At 35.9% G+C, this 21,111-nt stretch overlaps 1 protein-coding gene across 20 annotated transcripts in view; it reads left to right on the forward strand.

Annotated features, from left to right (window-relative positions):
- ZNF644 (zinc finger protein 644) overlaps positions 1-21,111 on the forward strand; it is a 113,090-nt gene that overhangs the window by 50,151 nt on the left and 41,828 nt on the right. The window contains exon 2 of one of the 20 annotated variants that reach the window (XM_055116244.2): positions 5,073-5,133. The exons of the other annotated variants lie outside the window; for them this stretch is intronic. The gene's annotated coding sequence lies outside the window, so the exon portion shown is untranslated. The remainder of the gene's footprint in view (positions 1-5,072; positions 5,134-21,111) is intronic. 20 annotated transcript variants of the gene reach the window in all.

Here is a 21,111-nt window from a genome sequence, read left to right on the forward strand (position 1 = left end):
CCTCCGCCTCTTGAGTTCATGCGTTTCTCCTGCCTCAGCCTCCTGAGTAGCTGGGACTATAGGTGCATGCCACCACACCTGGCTAATTTTAGTATTTTTAGTAGCGATGGGGTTTCACTGTGTTGGCCACGCTGGTCTCAAACTCCTGACCTCAGGTGATCCACTGGCCTCAGCCTCCCAAAGTGCTGGGATGATAGGCGTGAGCCACTGCACCTGGCCACATTTAGTATTTTCAAAATGTAAATTTTTTATAAAAGTCACATGTGACCTTATGAGCAAATAGTACAGCAATGTTTAAAGTAAAAAGTAAAACTCTTCTCTCCCACCCAGCACTATACTCCCCATAAGTTACCAAAAATAGCTGGTATGTATTCTACATCTTTTTCTTTCTGCTTATCAATATATTTTGGACATTTTTCCATATATTTACCACATTTATTATAACTGTTACCTTATTAATATTAGGTAAGTCTCAGGATTTTTTGCCTGTATATAAGTACTGCTGCAATAAATATTTTTGATGGTATTAACGGGAGTGTGTGAGAATGTCAGGATAATTTGTAGCAGTAGATTGCTGGATCAAGGATATGTGCCCTTTAACTTCTGATGTAATAAAACTGCAATGAGGTTGTACCACTTAATATTCTTATTGCTAGTTTATGAGAATATCTGTTTTCCCACATTCTGCTAAGTATTTGTTTTATCCTTGCTAGTCTAATTGGTGGAAAGTGGTATTTATTTTACTGGGCATTTTTTAAATTGTGAGAGTGCTCAAAGGTTTGAAATATCACCTTCATTACAACTTAAGTTCTACTGGAGAATATGTGTGAAGATTTTTATTTTTTACTGTTAAGTCCATCAGTTCCATCAATTAACATACCTTTGTGTTTTAGGTATTACAGTCAAAGTTATTTAATATTGAATAATCAGATTATTTGCCTTTTTTTCCCTTCATACTATTTTTTTAGGATAAATATTTCCTTATGGTAAATTTCTTTATAGTTTGCTACAAACTAACATCAGCATAGCCTGTAAATAAAAAGAAAATAAAAGCCATTACTAAATATTAGGTTCATTAAGTCTAGATTGATAGCAGACTGCTTAAAATCTGTTGTCTTTTACAACGCAATCATTAGAATACTTTGCTTCTTTGTGGTTATTTTTTACTATCCTTATTATGTATGATAAGCTACAGTTGTTAGTCTTAATTCCAGCTTTAATGTGAGTGAACTCCTTTTTTTTTTTAAGTATTTAATTCTAGAAAACTTAAATACTTAAATTTACAACCAGAAAAAAAGAGCTGAGAAAATCCTTAATGTTTCTGTGATGGATTTCTCTGAGTTATTTTTACAAATTGGCATATTTTGGTATTTTTTAATAGTATTTTCTAGTGTGATGCCTTTATTCCTAGATATGTTTAAAGTACTATGCCATATTATATAAGGGATTTGAGCATCTGTGGATTTTGGTATCTAGGGGGGTGTCCTGGAACCAATCCCCTTCAGATATGAAGGGTCAACTGTATATCTGTCTGTCTTGATCTACATCTCTTAAAACTCACCCTTGGTTTCACTGTGCTGTTAAATTTGTTTAAAGGGAGGCTACATTGTTCTCTTTTGAAGTTGAGCTGTCAGTAGTTTTTCCAAAGAAAGTTTCAGCCATGCTTGTCTTTAGTATAAAAGTTTCTATCCAAATCTGAAATGTTTTTAAACCTAACAAAGGCTAAGTGGCAAATATCATTCCAATATGTGAACCGGAAACCATAAAACTGCTCCTTCAGACCAAAGAATTTTGCCATGGCTATACTTTAGCCTTCTATGATTGGTCTAAACTATAAATAAAAGTGCTAAATAAAACAAGGCATTCAGTAAGCCTTTATTGAAATCTAATATTCTAGGCACTGTGCTATATGTTAGGGATGCATTAGTCATTAGAATTCCCAGTACCATGCAACTAGTTATAGTACAAGTGATGAACACAATACTGCCAAGTCTGAGTAGTATAGTGTAGTAGTAGGTCTGAGGAGGAGGTCTTTAAGGAAGAAGTCAGGAAAGGCTTCATAGAGCAAGATATCATTTAGAGTTGAAAAAAAGAATAGAATTTTGACCTTGGGAAAATATGGGCAGAGGGGGCATGAACTAAAGCTCTTATTTTAGTTGCTAGACATTATTTCGTAAAAACAGTTTCATTTAACTGGATGTCCATATTGCCAGAGTTACTGGCAGTTTCTTAAATGTACTGAAGTTCACATTTTACCACAGCTTAGGAATTTATTATTTGAACTGTTTCCTTGTGCTATTTTTTCAAACTGTTTAAACAAGTTTAATTTTTTTGAATCCGCCAAGAAATAAATGATACTGTGAAAGCCTTCATACTCATCATTATTTTGATTATTCTAATGTTACACTTAAGGGTAAGAGATTCAGAAATAATGAATGACTGGCTTGAGGTCAGGTAGATAATTGCAGAAACAGAATTGGAACCTAAGTCTTCTGACCTCTGATTTACTATTCTTTTGAGATGACCATTAAAGTAGATATTTGAGGCCAGGCGTGGTGGCTTACACCTGTAATCCCAGCACTTTGGGAGGCTGAGGTGGGTGAATTGCCTGAGGTCAGGAGTTCAAGACCAGCCTGGCCAATGTGGTGAAACTCTGTCTCTACTAAAAATGCAAAAATTAGCATTGTTTGGGTGTGGTGGCAGGCACCTGTAATCCCAGCTGCTTGGGAGGCTGAGGCAGGAGAATCACTTGAACCCAGGAGGCAGAGGTGGCAGTGAGCCAAGATCACGCCATTGCGCTCCAGCCTGGGAGACAGAGCGAGACTCTGTCTCAAAAAAAAAAAAAAAAAAAGTAGATATTTGAAACTTTTAGGGTCTTCTAACTAGGCTGAAGCCCGTGGGCTCAGTAAATTTTTGTTTAATATTTTATTGATTCATCTGATGTTTTATGAATTGGTGATTGTAATTAAGTTGGTTTTAGATCACACTTTACTAGTCTGAGGAGAAAAGATAACTAAATATGTAATTATAATCAAGTATCATTAGTACTGTGATAGTCTCTGTTCCTGGAAGGCAAGGGCCATGTCTGTTTTATTTCTTAAGATATATTCAGTACTTTAATATAGCTAATACTTTACTCATAGACAATTAATAAATATTTAATGACTGGATGGAAATATAGCAAGGCCTCCCAGAAGTGACACTTAAACTGAAACTTGGAGGAACTGTTGGTGATTAATGTGGATAAAAAATGTGGGGAAGGACTGTTAGCAGAAGAAATAGCATGTGCAAAGGATGAGAGGTAACAGAAAGGGAAGATTGCTGGAACTGAAATAAATGTAAGTTTTGAATGTAGAGCTCACCGTGGGGTGTGGATGTGGGGAAGTGGCTAGTCTCAAGAGATTAGATGAGAGAGTAAGGCTGGGCTATTTTATTGAGGTTTTTATAAACCATTGAAGGAGTTTAAATGTGAGGAAATGATTTTATTCTATCTGTTTTAGCAAATGAACCTAATTAAAATGGGGAGAACAGATCACAGGGAAAGCTGGATTGGATTCAGGATGACTAGTTAGTATGGGGAGCATGCTGGCCTGACTTGAGAGTGGTAGAAGTGGGGATAGAAAGATGTGGTTGGATTTGAGAGAGATTTAGACAGCAAAAGAGACCAGCTTTGGTGGTTAATTGTAATGGAGGTGGGAGTAGGAGAATAAGAAAGGAGTTAAGTATGACTCATGTTTCTAGCTGGGCAGTAGTGCTGTATTATTCACAGATAGGAACTGTGAAGAAGAACATTTGGAGAGAACAAGAGCTACATTTTAGATGTATTAAGCTTTAAGTAGCTCAGGACTTCTGAGTAGAAATGTCAGGTGGCAGTTAGATATGAGACCTATCTATAACTCGAGATGTGAGAATCATCAGCATGAAATCTTAATGTCCCTCAAATTCTTTTTTTTTTTGAGACAAGAGTCTTGCTGTATCCCTCAGGCTGGAGTGCAGTGGCGCAATCTTGGCCCACTGCAATCTCTGCCTCCCGAGTTCAAATGATTCTCATGCCTCAGCCTGGGATTACTGGCGCCCACCACCTTGCCCAGCTAATTTTTGTATTTTTAGTAGAGATGGACAGTCATGCAGGAGTATGATTAGAGGACAAAAGGTTATGATCTAATGGTGATAAACTGGGGTGGACTTAGCAAAGCCTGTTTGTTCAGATTCTTCTTGGCATCTCTGTGTGACACATCTATACGGACACCTATCCCATAAAAGTTTTAGGAGAGAAGGGAGAGAAAGTCAGAGAATGACTTTCCTAGATTTTATGGCTTACTTCAGGGGAGAAAAAAATGAGAAAGTCAGAAGAGAGACCTTCCTGCTTCTGCTGTTTTCTCAAATGCCAAGGTGCCATATTTTGGGGGCAGCATTTCCTACATCTCATTACTAGGAAGTCACTTTCTCTTGATATTTATGATTGCAAACTGAGCCACCTATAAATTGAATGACTTAAAAGTATCACAAGATAATGAAGTGCTAAATATTGATGTCTCCTGCAGTACCCTCTATAGATGACGGGCTCTTCTATTTTTTAAACTGGTAAAAACAAAAATCGTGGTTACCTTATATATATATATGTTTTCTTAAGCAAAAGTTTATATGATGTTTACTCTTTCTACGCTTAACACAGATATTTTTTGTCTGATGGATTAAAAATAAAAACCATGATAAACGCAGACTTATTTAACATTTATATAGTGCTTACTATCTGCCAGGCACTGTTATAAGTACTTTTTAAATATTAACTCAATCCTCATTTTACAGATAACAAAACTAAAATATGAGTTTAACAATGGAAGACCTAGGATTTGAACGGGGTAGTTTAACTTGAGAGTCTGCTATTAAAGGCTTATGTTATACTGCTCTCAACAGAGTGGTAAAATAATTTAGTAAATATTAAAATAATTCAGTGAAATAACACAAGAAATACTACACAGGAAAATACATAATTACATGTATACTCTTACTTTATTATACTCTCACCCATTTATGTATTATACTCTCACCCATTTTTTCCTCCCTCTCAGGTTATTCTGGAGCAAACCCAGACATACTTGTTATTTATTGATCTCCACCTCATCCCCATTGGTAATTTTTTTCTAGTTTTTTTTTATTATGGTAAACTATATGTAACATGAAATTTGCCATTTTAACCATTTTTAAGTGTACAGTTCAGTGTTCCTATATACATTTATAATGTGCACTCATCACCACCATCCATCTTCATAACTTTTTGTCTTGCAAAACTGAAACTCTATACCCATTAAACAACAATTTCTCCATTTCTCCTGCTCCTGAGGTCCTGGAAATCACCATTTTTCTCTCTTTGAATTTGACTAAGTGTCTCATAAGCAGAATCATATAGTGTTTGTGTTTTTGTGACTGGCTTATTTCACAAGTGTGATGTTTTCACGGTTCATTCATGTTACAGCATTTTGCAGAATTTCCTCCCATTTTAAGAATGCATAATACTGTATTGTATGTATGTAACACATGTTGTTTATTTGTCCATTGGTGGACACCTGTGTTGCTTCCACCATTTAGCTATTGTGAATAATGCTGCAGTGAACATGGGTGTACAAATATCTCTTCAAGACCTTGCTTTCAATTTTCAAAGATATATACCTAGAAGTGGAATTGCTGGATCATATGGTAATTCTATTTTTAGTTTTTTGAGGAGCCACCATAGTTTTCTGTAGTGGCTGCACCATTTGACATTCCCACCAACAGTGCACAAATGTTCCTGTTTCTCTCCATCCTTGCCAACACTTGACATTTTGTTTTTTGTTTTTTGATAGTGGCTATGATGTGTCATTATGGTTTTGATTTGTATTTGTCTAATAATTAGTGATGTTGAGCATCTTTTCATATGCTTATTGGCCATATGAATGTCCTTGGAGAAATGTCTATTCAAGTCTTTTGCCCATTTTTTAATCATGTTGTTTTTCTGTTGAGTTGTAGTTCTGTATATGTTCTAGATATTAATCCCTTGTTAGATACATGATTTGCAGAGATATTTTCTCCCATTCCATTGGTTTTCTTTACTCTGTATCTTTTGTTGCACAAAAATTTTTACATTTTCACAAAGTTCAATTAGTCTTTGTTTGTTTGTTTGTTTAGACAGAGTCTCATTGTGTCGCCCACGCTGGAGTGCAGTGGTATAATGACTTGGTTCACTGCAACCTCTGCCTCTGGATTCAAGTGATTGTCATGCCTCAGCCTCCTGAGTAGCTGGGACTACAGCTGCTTACTTGCATGTTTCATTGTTTTCCAGCCTTTACACTGTATGCTTAAAATGCAAACGGAATAATATAAGAATATAAGAATAATGAGAAGTAATACTTGGAAGTGTTCTGAGAAATGATGAAAAAAGGGCCTGGTTTCTATCTGATTGAAAGGAGGTGAGACTTGGGAGAGCAGTCACACTCCCTCTCTCCTTCTCACCTCTTCTCCTCATCCCCTCCCCTAAGTGCTCTGGCTAGGAATTCTAGTACAATGTTACGTAGAAGTGGGCTTTTCTTGCTCTGGCGTGGTGGCTCACACCTGTAATCCCAGCACTTTGGGATCCGAGGTGTATGGATCATGAGATCAGGAGTTTGAGACCAGCCTAGTCAATATAGTGAAACCCCATCTCTACCAAAAATACAAAAATTAGCTGGATGTGGTAACATGCACCTGTAATCCCAGCTACTCAGGAGGCTGAGGCAGGAGAATCGCTTGAACCCTGTGGTGGAGGTTGCAGTGAGCCGAGATCACGCCATTGCACTTCAGCCTGGGTGACATAGTGAGACTGTCCCCCCACCAAAAAAAAAGAAAGAAAGAAATGTTTGAATATTGCTTTTATTACATTGAAGTAGTTTCCTTCTATTCCTAGTTTGTTGGATCTGTTTATTAACAAAAGGATATTGAATTTTGCCTTTTTTTTTTTTTGCATCAATTGTGATGGTCATGGGATTTTGTCCATTCTTTTGTTAATGTGCTGTGTTACATTGATTTTTTTTTTTATGTTGATGAACTATCCTTGGATTCCAGAAATAAATCTCATTTGCTTACGGTGTATAATACTTTTAATGTGCTGTTTACTTTTGTTTGCTAGTATTTTGTTTGAGGTTCTCAATCTCTTTTCTACCTGGATAAATGAAGGCATACAGATAATTTTCATAATAAAGCCATACTACAGTGTATATTTATAGTTCAGTGGAATGTAAGTGATAGTGTTTTTTTTTTTTTTTTGAAATGGAGTCTTGCTCCGTTGCTAGGCTGGAGTGCAGTGGTGTGATCTCGGCTCACTGTAATCTCCGCCTCCCGGGTTCAAGTGATTCTCCTGCCTCAGCCTTCTGAGTAGCTGGAACTACAGTCATGTGCCACCACGCCCAGCTAATTTTTGTGTTTTTAGTAGAGACAGGGTTTCACCATGTTGGCCAGGATGGTCTCTATCTCTTGACCTTGTGATCTGCCCTCCTCAGCCATATATTTTTTTAATAGATAATCACTTATATACCCTGGTATTTGGTTGTATATGCTTCACACTAATTACAACACTTGATGATCATATGATATCTGAACTCTAGACTATTGTTTTCAATTATGGCTGCACTTTACAATGTCAAAGGAGATATTCGCACACACACCATTGCCAGAGTCATTTAGATTGGAATTTTTCAGAAGGGGACTGAACATTAGTAGTTTTTAAAAAGTCTTCAAGTACAGCAATATTTAAAAATTCTCTAGATTGTTTTGGCTACAAATACAAGTTGTATGGGGTGCTTTAAAAAGTCTATAGGCCTTGGTAAAGTGGAATCAAATTCCAGGGGAGGAGTTGCACAATCTGTCATTTTTAAAAGTTTCCCAAGTTTATCTGAAGCACAGCTAGGTTCTTAGTACTGGTCTAGAATTTTCTCAGCGACAAGAAAGGATAGTTAGCAATTTATTTTGATTAAGATCATTTGCAAGGGCCCTGAATACAGGTTTTCTATTGTATGGGCTGAAAGGAGATCCATATGTTTTAAATGTCAATTATACAGGAGCTAAGTTGTTTACTTAAGGAAATTGACATAGGTGCTTATCCAGATATTAATCTAATTGCTGTATAGGGTTGCAATAATATGAATAGGCAGGACCACCAAATATTTTCTTAGGCAAACTTGTTCTTATGTCTAAACTGGTATTCTGCTCACATCTCAGCATTTAGCATAAAGCATGTTGGAGATGACCTTAGTTTTGTGTTTTCAGAAGATAGAAATATTCATGTATATCACAGTAGAACTTAAATGCAGTGTGATTTAAAACATCTCATTTGTTCTGCCAAGTTGAGCATATTAGTCTGCTAGGGCTGCCATAAGAATCTACAGTAGACCTACCTAATCCGTGGGGGATACATTCCAGTACCTCCAGTGGATGCGAAAACCTCAATACAGAACTCTATATGGGCTGTTTTTTTCCTACATACACATATCTGTGATAAAGTTTAATTTATAAATTAAACACAATGAGAGATTTAAAACAATAATAATAGAACAATTAAGTAAAGTAAGGTTTACTTAGCACAAGCACTACGATACCTAGACAGTTGATTTGATAAGACAGTTGATTTGATAACTAAGATGGCTAATAGATAGGGAGCATTTACAGCATGGATACACAGGACAAAGGGATGGTTTATACATAATCTGGGTAGGATGGAGCAGGACAGTGTGAGATTACATCACACTACACAGAACTGTGTGCAATTTAAAAGGTTTGAATTGTTTATTTTTGGAATTTTCGATTTAATATTTTCAGACCATAGTTGAATAGGTAATTGAAACCTCAGAAAGCGAAACCGCAGATGAGGGGTGACTATTGTACCACAGACTGGGTGGCCTAAACAATAGAAATTTATTTTCTCACATTTCTGGAGGCTAGAAGTCCAGGATCAAGATGTTTGCAGGCTTGGCTTCTCCTGAGGCCTCTCTCCTTGGCTTGCAGATGGCTGTCTTCTCCGTGTGTCCTTACATGGCCTTTTCTCAGTGCATGCCCATCCTTGGTGTCTCTCTGTATGTCCTAATCTTCTTATAAGGACACCAGTTAGACTGGATTAGGGCCTACCCTAATGGCTTCATTTTAACTTTGTACTAGGGCTTCAACGTATGAATTTGGGGGGGAACACAATTCAATCTGTAACATTGCATTTAAAGTGTTGTTCTTTATAGCGAATGAATTAATGAGTGGAGTTAAATTATTTGGAATTATCAGATGCTGCTTACTGAAGAAAATTTGCCAAAAATGATGACTTTGATTTTTGTAATGAATATTTAACCATACTTTTAGAATGTAATAACAAGATGTGGTGCATTGAGTCAGATGTGTGACTTTTGGTTTGCTGTGGCAAGTAAATAGGATAAATGCATCTAGATGTGCATATATGCATTCAAGGTATACTGATAAATGTATCTATCAATATATCTATTTATCTGTATATATTGAAAGGTATCCTTAAAGTATTCAGGAAAAGAATCATAAATCTGAAAGGGAGTTACAGTATACCTTCATGTCATCTATTATACAAAGTTATTTAAAAAATTTATTCAACCCACTTTAAATATTACTGTGATATTTAAGGAAACAGTAAAAATTTGTACTGTCTGTTAAAATTACACAGTTTAATCTGGAGATAGTCATTGTTTAGGTACCAGAAGGCTAATGATACAACAATAAATGTGACAGAGATTTAAATTTTCCTTATTTTCTCAATTCAGAGAAATAGTAGTGATACTAGAACCATTGTAAAAAGTCTGTTTATCACACATCACATTAAAATGAGAGGCTCCCCCCCCGAAAACCGAAATATATTAGAATGCTTATATACAGTTTAAAAGCAAATTAGCTAGTTGACAAATTTTTAATTTGGGGGCAAAAAGTTGCCTATGCAATACTATATTTTGACATTACCCTATTGTAAATTATATCTCATAGGCAGCCTTTTAAGTTTTCAGTGCATATCAGTACATTTACATACATAGGAAATTTTTAAAATTTTCCTGCAAATTCCTACAAAATAACTGGTGATGAGGCATGTGAATTAGGTATATCACTAATTGAGATAAGGTGTATAATGACAATTTCTATTACCTTTCATGCACTTTTAAATTGATTGCCTGATTGAATATTAAAATAAGCTTGGATTTTTTTTTTTTTTTTTGAGACGGAGTCTCACTCTGTCACCCAGGCTGGAATGCAGTGGTGCAATCTCGGCACACTGCAACCTCCGCCTCCCAGATTCAAGCAATTCTCCTGCCTCAGCCTCCCGAGTAGCTGGGATTACAGGTGCCTGCCACCACTCCTGGCTAATTTTTTTTTTTTTTTTTTTGTATTTTTTTTAGTAGAGACGGGGTTTCACCATATTGGCGAGGCTGGTCTCGAACTCCTGACCTTGTGATCCACCCACCTCTACCTCCCAAAGTGCTGGGATTACAGGCGTGAGCCACCGTGCCTGGCCATAAGCTTGGATCTTTTTGTGCACTCACTGGTGGCTAGGGGCAGGCTACCCAGAAATATGCAATGTGTCTGATGAAACCAGTTGAAGTTAATAAAAGGAAAATTTGTTGTGTTTAATTCCTATAATTGACTGATTTCAGGGCTTTATTCATTTATAGTCAGCCTATGTTGTCTGTGTTCCTTCATTAGGTTGACTACTACCTTTTAGTTGTTCAAAACAGCATTAGTTGTTCAAAACAGCATATGCAATAGAAGACATGGTTCCCATTCTCTTGGAATCACAGGGAAGGTTTTTATGTTTTATGTTTTGGAACTTAGGACCATTAGGAGAGAGAAATCAATAATCATCAGCTGAATATTTGAAAGAGTTCTGAAAGGAACCATTCTGTAAGAGCATTTGTCAAAGGAACTTGACACAGAGTGGGTTGAGGAGAGCTTCACAGAGTAAGTGACTTTAAGAGCTGTGATCTGATGAGATTATGAGTTAAGGTTAACTAGATTTGTGCGATGGAGGGCTGAGGATTCCAGACCAAGGGAACTACATGTACAGAGGCCCTATGGTGAAGAGGAACATGTTTGGGGAATTTGAGAGGAGGACAGTACTTTGGATCACTGAGAACTGATGGGAGTAGAATCTGAGACTACAGTGGAGAGATAGGCAGGGCCCAGCAAAGCCATTTCAACTGTATAAAAGATTTGGGATTATATCCTGAGAGAAGGGAAAATGTGTTTTACAGAGAAGTGAAAAGATGACTCTGCCTGTGGTGCAGAAAATGATTAGAAAGGGGAACAGTAGATTCTACTTAGAAGTCAGACATGCATTAACTTTAAGAAACTCTTTCTGCTTATGATAATGAACAAAAAAGTAGTCACAAATTCCCCACCTCAGCCTCCCAAAGTGCTCCTATCACGTGAGCTGCTCAGCTCTTACTTACTGCTACCTTAAGACCATCTCCCAAAATGCCTACTAGTCCATGAAGTTGGCCCGTTACCCAGATTTTTTTTTTTTTTTTTTTTGAGACTGCGTCTCACTATCACCCATACTGGAGTGCAGTGGTACAATCTTGGTTCACCACAACCTCCACCTCCTGGGTTCAAGCGATTCTCCTGCCTCAGCCTCCCAAGTAGCTGGAACTACAGGTGTACGCCACCACACCTGGCTAATTTTTATATTTTTAATAGAGACAGGGTTTCACTATGTTGCCCAGGCTGGTCTCGAACTCCTGACATTAGGTGATCTGCCTGCCTTAGCCTCCCAAAGTGCTGGGATTACAGGCATGAGCCACCCGCACCTGGCCCCTGTTCCCCAGATTTAATTTAGACCTTAACCTATGGCTCAAAATGGAACACTCTAGGCACTATTTTGGATGTCAAGGGTACATCAGTGAGCAAAATGTGTCTCTTTTCTCAAGAAGCTTACTTTGTAGTGGGGAGAAAAAAACAAATGATCAAATAATAATGTATCAGGTGTTAGTACTATAAAGAAAAATATCAGCAGAGAGGGGCATAGAGAATTACTAAGAGTGCTCTTCTAGTAACTTTATTTTGGATGGTCTACGAAGAACTAAGAAGGAGATGGACACAAATGTGAAAGAAATGATCCGTAAGTATATTTGGAGGAAGAACTTCAGGCAGAGAATATTAAGTGCAAAATAACCAGAGCATAGTCGAGAAATAGTAAGGCCGATATGAGTACATTGAGAAAGAGAGTTGGGGCCAGGCGCGGTGGCTCATGCCTATAAGCCAGGCACTTTGGGAGGCCGAGGTGGGTGGATCACCTGAGGTCAGGAGTTAGAGACCAGCCTGGCCAACATGGTGAAACCCCGTCTCTACTAAAAATACAAAAAATTAGCTGGGCGTGGTGGCTGGCGCCTGTAATCCCAGATACTTGGGAGGTTGAAGCAGGAGAATCGCTTGAACCCAGGAGGTGAAGGTATCAGTGAGCCGAGATCATGCCACTGCATTCCAGCCTGGGCAACAAGAGCGAAACTCCATCTCAAAAAAAAGAGAAAGAGAGTTAGTGGGAGATGGGGTCTAGGACAAAGTGCATTGGATATGAACTATATGACTCATTACTTATATCAAAATTCAGTCCTTTTTTGCTGATAACATTTTATGTAATTAAAATAGTATTCTGTTATTTTACAACTTTTAGGAACTATTTTTTGTCCTCCTTTTAAATAAGAAAAATATACAAAAATTTCAGAAAAGAAGAGTAGTGTTAAGGGTTGAATTATATCCTCCTCCAAATTCTTATGTTGAAATCCTGTCCCCCTCTACTTCAGACTATAACCTCACTTGGAGATATAGGGTCTTTATAGAGGTAATCAAGTTGAATGAGGTCATTAGGGTGGGCTTGTCCAGTTATCACTGATGTGCTTATAAAAAGGAGAAATTTGGATACCGAGACACTAATAGAAGGAAGACGATGTGAAGAGACCTAGGAAAAAGATGGCTCTCTACAGGCCAAGAAGAAATCTGAAACAGATCTTTCCTCACAGCAGTCAGAAGGAAGCAGCCCTACTGTACTTTTGTCTTGGACTTCCAGTTCCCAGATATTTCAGCCAATAAATTTTTGTTATTTAAGCCACCACTTGCAGGACTTTGTTAAAAGGCAGTTCTAGCTATACAGATCCAGTATAGCTTTTTCTGTTATCCTAGCAAATTAATACAGTTATTAACTAAAAAGCAAAACTTACTCTCCTCACTCCTTCCCCATACTTAACAAGGGTAACAGATTGTTATGAAACGTTCCAGGTCTTTTATTGTGTTTGTGTGTATGTGTGTGTGTTTCATTAATTTGTAAAGCAACTTATGTCTTCTAAGGAAATGTGGGGAATTTAAAAACAACAAGCAACAAAAAGTAAATGCTACAGCATTATATAATAGTTCCTTGCCTTCCAAGAAAATTTTTAACTCTAAAACTAAATTCTATCACAAGATAATATGCACAACTCTTTTCCAAAAAAAAGACCTCTTCTATTTTTAAAGTTTCATACTAATATACTTCACAGTCTTATTTAAATTTGTCAAAAGATTGATTTTTCCATTCCAGTATAATATTCCAGTATAGCTTTTTCTGTTGCTTCAGTGTGGTATTTTGGAAAAAGAATTTGTTACCACTTGGTGGCACTATGTGGCTTAAAAATGAATCACATTGTATGCAATTAACTATACTGTTCTAGGTAAATGATTAAATTCAGAGGGAAACTGATACTGAGCAACTTAATATAGTAAATGTTTGATTCTTCTGTAAATAAAATAATAATTGGTATTGTAGAGTTTTATTAAAATGTCATGGAATATAAAAATATAAACCAAGGCTTAGTTTGTTGGGTAGGGAAGTATATACATTTTTGATAGAAACCTCCTTTAGGTCAGGTGTCATTTATCATTCTGTCTTAATCCCCTTCTTTGTCTAAATGTGAGAAAATAGATTTTTAATATTAGAAACAAACATCTTCAACTTTAATAGTAATTAATATTTTCCAAGGTATGTATTTTATTTTCTCTTATATAAACTTAAGAAATTGAAATTTTTTCAAATGATTAAAATATGTAAAACTTAAAGGAAAACAGAAAAATTAAATATATTGAATGATGTCTTCCTGCAGCATATTGAAAAATCAAGCAGCCCTTTTAAAGATACTGTATTTGTTTCATTTAATTAGATAAAGGATCTTGAAGTATAACAAGAAAGTTATTTTGTTCCAGACATAATTTTTGCTGCCTAGCACTTGATATCTAATACCATAATTGTTAAGGTATTTGTGTAATGTATTGTTTTCTAGGGTCACATATATAGCTATAAAAGATGGTGCTCTGTGTCTTTTTAAAAATCTAAATACAATACATACAGGAAAATGCATGAAGTGTAGGGTACAGCTCAGTGAATCACCACAAAGTAAACACTCCATGACCACCACAGATCGAGAAATAGAATACTGCCAGCAACCCAGAAACCCCCTATGTCTCTTTTCTCAGTCACTATCCCTGTTCTTTCTTTCCCAGGTTAACCACTTGCCTGACTTCAAAGAAAATAACTTTTTTTTTTACTTGTTTCTGAAATTTTTCAGAAATATACAGAAGTATTATTTTGTCTAGCTTATTTTGTTCAACGTTATGTTTGAGAGTTGGAAATTTTGTCAGATGTCGCTATGGTTCACTTGTATAATTTTATCACAATTTGTCATGTTACTGTAGGAGATTTGGGCTGAATAATGCTGCTGTGAACATTCTTGTACATGTTTCTTGGTGCATATGTGCAACATTTATACTAGGTGTATACCAAGACTAGAATCTGGGTCATTGGTTTGACCAGTGTATGTATGTTCAAATTTAGAAGATGACACATGAATTGTTTTCAAAATGGTTGTATCAATCACATCAAGTATATGAGGATTCCTGTTGCTCTGTATCCTCACTAACACTCGGTATTAATATCCTCTTTAATTTTAGTCTTCTGAAAGATGCATTTCCCTGATCCAAATGGAATTGAATACCCTTTTATAAATGTACTGGTTGTTTGGGTATCCATTTTTGCAACGTCTCTTCTCCTATCCTCACCACCTTAACAAAATTACTATTGAGCTTTCTAACTTACTGGTTTATAGGAATTATATGGTTTATACATACAGCCCTATTTTTCCTATTGGAGTTTCTGTACTTTTCCTTTTGTTTTTAGGAGTTTTTATATGCTCTAAATACAGACTCTTTGTTAGTTACATTTTAAAAATATATACATTCCACTTTGGCTTGACTTTCACCTTCTTAATATTATCTGTTAATGAAAGGAAGGTCTTAATTTTAGTATAGTTCATTTTATCATTGTTTGCTCTTATTGTTAATGCTGCTTGTGTCCCATTTAAGAAGTCTTTCCTTGCTCCAAGGACATGAAGATATTCTCTTAGGCTCAGAAACTATGCTTCTCTACTAGAGGCAGTTCCCTCCTCTCTAACCACACATCTCCCACCATCTGGGTGGGACATTTGGCAGTGTGAATACATAGTTAGTTTTTATAACTGAGTGAGTGGAGTACTCTGGTCATCTAGTGAGTTGGGCTAGTGGTGCTGCTAAATATCCTACAATGTACAGAATGCTAAGCATCCTACAATGCACAAAACAAACATCTAGCCAGGGTGTCACTAGTGGGTGAGGTTAAGAAACATTATCCTAGGATCTTTATTATTTTGCTTTCTACCATCTACCTAGAACTTATTATTATTATTTTGTATATTGTTTATTATGTATTTAGATCTACCTTCTATCTAGAACTGATTTTTGTATAATGTGTGAGGCATAGAATCACCTTTTCTTACATGTGAATGTATGTTTTATATGACATCATTTATTAAAAAGATCACTTCCCTACTGCTCTGTGGTATCACCTTTGGCATAAATAAAGTGACCATATACATATGGGTCTGTTTATGGACTCTGTTTTTTTCCCCCATTGGTCTACTTTTGTCTATCTAAAGCACCAACACTATGGTGTTTTAATTACATGGCATAATAATAATAATAATAATGTCTTTATATCCACTAAGGCCTACCTTGTTCTTGTTTCATTGCTTTCCATAAATTTTTATTCATATCGTTTATATAAAATTGAATCTATTCATTGAGATACAGTTAACATCTTTATGATATTAGGTCTTATAGTTCATGAGTGGCAAATTATCCATTTATTTAGCTCACTCAGACTGAAATTCTTTCTTCTCAGGATCCCTTTGAACTTTTTAAAATAACTTTTATTTATATGATTATGTCAGGTTATTTGTTGCTTTTATCAAGATTGTTTCTCAGCCTTGGCACAATTGACATTTTGGGCCAGATAATTTTCTGTTCAGTGGACTATCTGGATGGAGACTATCTGTGCATCATAAGATTTTTACCTAGCCTCTATTCACTAGATGCCAGTAGTACTTACCCAGTGTGACGGCCAAAAAGTCTCTAGACATTTCCAAGTGTATTGATTCCAGTTGAGAACAATATTTACTGCTTTTGAAATTAAACAAATTTTAAATGTTTATAAGTTTATTTTAATATAATAATATTCCATGTTAACATTAACAGCATTTTGAGAAAAATATACATTCCAGAACAAAATTTAGTGAGAAGAGGACCATTGTTTTACATGTTTTAAAAATCTCTTTAATGTCTCACTTAATAGAAGACAGTTGGATTCTTATACTTGCTTCAGTTCAGATATCATACATTATATAGCCTTTGGAAAACTCCATTGTACACTTGTGAGAGAATGGCAGTGAAAAGGCAAATAAGGTGTTAGTATTATTATGAAAATAGTTTTGTTTATTGAAGATCCTCTAATAAGGTCTTAGGGATGCCCCCTGGGCCCCACAACTCACACTTTTCAGACCTCATGTCCTAGAGATCACAGCATGCACCCTTGACCTAATTTAATCAAACTGTTAATAAATTAAGTAAATTAGATTAGATTGATAACTTGTTAATTTGTTTTGTTTTTGCAGACAATGCAAGAAACCTAAGACACTTTAATCCTATTCATTTCCTTCCATACTGTACCCCTTACTCAACTTATTTGCCACTATACTCTTGTGTTTTTAAACTCCATATATATTTTAGCCACCATGAAACGTCATCATCGTTTTGCTATGTAGATTTACCTACATATTTACCACTTGTATCGCTTTTTATTCTTTCCTCCATCTTCATTTCTTCATCTGTGACCATTTTCTGTTTTTGAAGAACACTTTCTATTGTACCCTTTAGTGTAGGTCTGTAGTGAGAAATTCTCTTCATTTTTGTTGTCTGGTCATGTTCTGTATTTCACCCTCACTTTCGGATGATTCTTGTTTAGGATTCTGAGTTGGCAGTTATTTTCTCTTAACGAGGATGTTACTCCTTTGTTTTCTCTGCCTTCTGTTGTTTCTGTTGAGAAATTGTTAGTCTTGTCAATGTCCTCCATCCAAAAAGACTAGCAAGAACACCTGTAGTTGAGCACATTTTTTACTTGTTGCAATGAGGGAGATCACACACTAAAGGGAGCTTTAGGGTGTCTTACTAAGAGGATATTAGAAGGAACCTATTACAGGATTTGGGCTTTGGTTGAGTAGTTTGGAGAGGGTCTAAGGAAGTGGAAATGTGTCCTAGATTGGGTGTTGTCAGGACATGGGACATTTTATGATTGGCTTTCTTTAAACGGAGGTAAAATTCACATTACATACGATTAACCATTTTTAGTGTACAATTCATTGGTATTTAGTGAACAGTAGTCCCTCCTTATCCATAGAGTGTACATTTGAAGACTGCCAGAGGATGTCTGAAACTGCAGGTAGTACCAAACCTTATTGCTGTCAGTCAGACACGTTTCTGTTCATGTCTTTCACCCATACATTTAATGCCTTTTCTGTTTTACCTAAGCTCTTAAAATGCGCCATGTTCATAACTTTTGCAGCTTGAGGTGCAACAGGAAAACTTGCACAAATTTCTTTTTCCTTCTTACCAATTCGGCGAGTAGAAGATTTGTTCTTACGTAGATCTTAGCAACCTTAGCATTTTTTTTTCTCTTCTTATTGAGAACTTTCACCTTTTTATGTAAAGGAAACGGCTTACAGCTTCTCTTTGACATATCTGAATTGCCAGTATCACTACTTTTGTGCTTTGGGACCATTATTAAGTGAAATAAAGGTTCTTGAACAAAAGTACTGCAATATCATGACAGTCAGTCTGATAACCAAGATGATTACTAAGTGACTAATGGGTGGAGAACATATACACTGGACAAAGGGATTATTCATATCCCTCTGAGTGGGATGGTGCAAGATGTCATCAAGCTCCGTAGAATAGCAATTTAAAACCTGTAACTTGCTTATTTCTGAATTTTCCATTTAATATTTTTGGACTGTGGTTGACTTCAGGTAACTGAAACTGTGAAAAGTAAAACTGTAGATGAGGGACTACTGTATTTACACTGTTGTGCAACCACTAGCTCTCTAGTTTCTAAAGTGTTTCATCACCCCATAAAAACACTGTGTATTCATTACGTAATCACTTTCTATTTGCCCCCTTCCATCACCTGGTAAAGTAACCTTTACTTTCTGTCTCTATATATTTGCCTGTTCTGGATATTTCATATGAAAGAAACCATAGAATATGTGACTTTTTGTGTCTGGCTTCTTTTACTTGGCAAGTTGTAGCATGTGCTTCATTTCTTTATGTGGCTAAATAATATTCTATTGTATGGATATACCGCAATTTACATATTATTCCTTAATGAATATTTGAGTTATTTTTACTATTTCACTTTTATGAATACAGTGCTATAAACATATGTGTACGAGTTTTTCTGTGGACATGAGTTTACATTTCTCCTGGATGTATATCTAGGCATTGAATAGCTGGATCATATGGTAATCTAGCTCAACTCTTTTAGGAACTGCCAAACTTATTATCCATACTTATTATCCCACCAGCAGTGTATGAGGGTCTCTGTTTCTCTACATCAATGTCAGTAATTGTTAGTTTTCGTTTTTTTCGTTTGTTTATTAAAGCTATTCTAATGGTTATGAAGTGGTATTATTGTAGTATTGATTTGCATTTCTTTAATGACCACGATGTTGAACGTCTTTTTATGGGCTTGGTCATTTATATATCTTTTTTTGAGAAATACCTGTTCACGTCCTTTGCTCATTTAAAAAATTAGGTTGTCTTTTTGTTGTTGAGTTTTTTATGTGTTCTGGATATTAATATATTTACCAAATATATTCAATAATACCTGTTGATATACAAAGGATTTTTATTTTGATAAAGTTCAATTTCTGTTTTTTGTTTGTTTGTTTTGTTTTTTGCTGTTCGTGCTTTTGATGTCAAAGAATCCATTGCCAAATCAAGAGTCATGAGGATCCAACCCATGCCTTCTGAGAGCTTTACAAATTTAGCTTTTATGTTCAGATTGTTGGTCCATTTTGATTTAGTTTCTGTACCTGGTGTGAGACAGGCTTCCAACTTTATTCTTTTGCACGTGGTTATCCAGTTGTCCCAGTACCATTTGTTGAGAAGACTGTTCTTTTCCCCATTGAATGGTCTTGGCACTTTGTTGGAAATGAATTGGCCATAGACGATTGGGCTTATTTCTGGACTCTTAAATCTATTCCATTGATCTGTATGTTTACCCTTCTTCTACTGCCACATTGATTACTATAGTTTTGTAATCAGTGTTCTGAAATCAGGGAGTGTGAGTACTCCTTCTTTTTCTTTCTCGGTACTGTTTTTGTTGTTCAGGGACTCGTTCAGTTCCATATGAGTTTGAGGATAAGCTTTTACAATCCTGCAAAAAGGCCTTTAGAATTTTAATAGGGATAGAGTTGAATCTGGGATCACTTTGGGGGAATTTTGCCATCTTAACAATACTAAGTCTTGAAATCCATGAACATAGATGTGTTTCCATTTAATTAAGCCTCTAAGTTTTTCTAGCAATGTTTTGTAGTTTTTAGTGCACAAGTCTTTTACTTTCTTGGTTACATTTATTCTTTCTTTCTTTTTTTTTTTTTTAGGAGTTTTGCTTTTGTCGCCCAGGTTGGGGTGCAGTGGTGCGATTTCAGCTTACTGCAACCTCAGCCTCCTGAGTAGCTGGGATTACAGGTGCCCACTACCACGCCCAGCTAGTTTTTATTTTTAGTAGAGACAGGGTTTCTCGCTGTTGGCCAGGCTGGTCATGAGGTTACACTTATTCTTCTGGTTATTTTTTAATTTTTGATGCTATTGCAAATGGATTTATTTTCTTAATTTTCTTTTTGGATCATTCGTTGCTGGTATATAGAAGCACAACTGATTTTTGCATGTTGCTGTTGTGCTTGCAGGTTTGCTTTATTTGTTTATTAGCTCTAGTAGTTTTTTTGTGGATGCTAAGGAATTTTCTATGAATAGAATTATGTCATTCACAAATAGAGGTAGTTTGACTTCTTTTCCAATTTGGATGCCTTTTATTTATTTTTCTTACATAATTGCTCTGACTGACTTTTAGTACAGTGTTGAATGGCAGTGGTAAAAGTGGTAGCCTTGTCTCTTTACTGATATTAGGGGAAAAACTTGTCTCTCACCATTGAGTATGATGTTTGTTATGGGTTTTTATGCTCTTTGTCATGTTGAGGACATTTCCTTTTATTACTCATTTGCTGAGTGTTTTTTTTTTTTTTTCATGAAACAGTGTTGAATTTTGTCAAATGGTTTTTCTGCATCCATTGAGATGATCATGTAGTGTTTTTTCTTTGTTCTATTAATGTGATATGTTACATTGATTGCATTTCTTATGTTGAACTACCCTGGCATTCCTGGGGTAAATCCCACTTGGTTATGTTATATGATACTTTTAATATGCTGTTGGTTTCAGTTTGCTAGTAAGTTGTTGAGGATTTTGGTGTCTGTTTTCATAATGGATATTTGTAGTTTTCTTTCAGTATCTTTGGCTTTGGTATTAGGGTAATGCTGGCTGCTTAGAATGTGTTAGGAAGTGTTGTCTCATCTTCCATTTCTGAAAGAATTTGAGAATAATTAGTGTTAATTTTGTTTCATAGAATTTACCAGTGAAACCGCATAGTCCTGGATTTT

The sequence above is a fragment of the Pan paniscus genome, chromosome 1, assembly GCF_029289425.2.
Source record: "Pan paniscus chromosome 1, NHGRI_mPanPan1-v2.0_pri, whole genome shotgun sequence".
Lineage (NCBI taxonomy): Eukaryota > Metazoa > Chordata > Mammalia > Primates > Hominidae > Pan > Pan paniscus.